A 1,103-nucleotide genomic window follows, 5' to 3' on the forward strand; every position below is an offset into this window, starting at 1 on the left:
GGTACACATATGTTTTGCATCTACCCCTTCACCTCTGACTATGGCAGTAACATGGGCTAGGCTATTGCATAGGTTAGCCTACCTCATAATTTTCCAGAATGTAGCCCATAATTAGCTTCTTATTGAATATCTACAAAAATACGTTACAAATCTACAAAAAAATATCCTTTAACATAACATATAACATAGGCGTAAATGTAGCCTATATATTGTAAATTAGTATATGGTGCATGCGTTGAGTTCGTTGTAGACTATTTCCGTGAATCGTTCTGTGCAAATATTAGACTGAAATCTTGCATTCAAAAAATCTTACTTTGATTCAAAGTGGTTTAGTCCAGATTACGAATGGCTCCTGTCTTGGAAGATACCACTGTCCGTGTGAAAGGGGGATGGACATTTCTTTCAGGGGATCAGGGGATGAGAAGCGTCACCCAGTTTCCCTCGTAGTTTATCTCGCTGACCAGATTTCTCTCGCCTGGTACTTGGTTTACTGACCAGACGACCGCCGTACTGACCAGGTGACCGCCGCGCGTACGGCTACTGGCGGAGATATGGACCTAATAATTTAATGCTATCGCAACAAGTCGCTATTGTACATTTTTTTGACCACCATTATAAGTTTAATTCACAGGTAAGTTGACTTGATCTATTATTAGTGTTGATGTTGAACCCCTCGATTCGCGTTACGAATGCGGGTCTTCTCTGACTCCCGTTTGTGGCTGCCAGTACACAAGGTCCTTGTTTATCTCCTAGACTGTTCTCAAGGCCAGAGTCTTGTATCTCCATCATTGTTCTATGAACAGAGCTGTTGCTGCCAGTAATAGAATCAGTACAGTAACAGGGAGATGAGGTCTGTTTTCATCATGCTAGGAAGGGAACCATCCAGTTACATGAGAATATTTAGGTGCCAAAGAAAGTAGGACGCTTTGAATCCTCGAGAGATTTACCAAGTAATGTTTATGTGCTTAGATCAGTACATCATCGGTGTTTGTTCTAGTTTTTGTTGTTGGTGTTTTTCGGTCATTCCAAAATGGTCAGTCTGGAGTGGACACACTTTTCTGGTGGGTTACGGCGACCCTCTCGGATCCCGGTAAAGACTGGGT

The 1,103-nt window shown here is 42.2% G+C and overlaps 1 protein-coding gene across 3 annotated transcripts in view; it reads left to right on the top strand.

The window, feature by feature from the left end:
- Positions 1 to 383: 383 nt before the first annotated feature.
- greb1 (growth regulating estrogen receptor binding 1) overlaps positions 384 to 1,103 on the top strand; it is a 56,073-nt gene continuing 55,353 nt past the window's right edge. For all 3 annotated transcript variants that reach the window (XM_052496973.1, XM_052496976.1, XM_052496975.1), the window contains exon 1: positions 384 to 631. The gene's annotated coding sequence lies outside the window, so the exon portion shown is untranslated. The remainder of the gene's footprint in view (positions 632 to 1,103) is intronic.

This window comes from Oncorhynchus keta, chromosome 35, assembly GCF_023373465.1.
Source record: "Oncorhynchus keta strain PuntledgeMale-10-30-2019 chromosome 35, Oket_V2, whole genome shotgun sequence".
Taxonomy (NCBI): domain Eukaryota; kingdom Metazoa; phylum Chordata; class Actinopteri; order Salmoniformes; family Salmonidae; genus Oncorhynchus; species Oncorhynchus keta.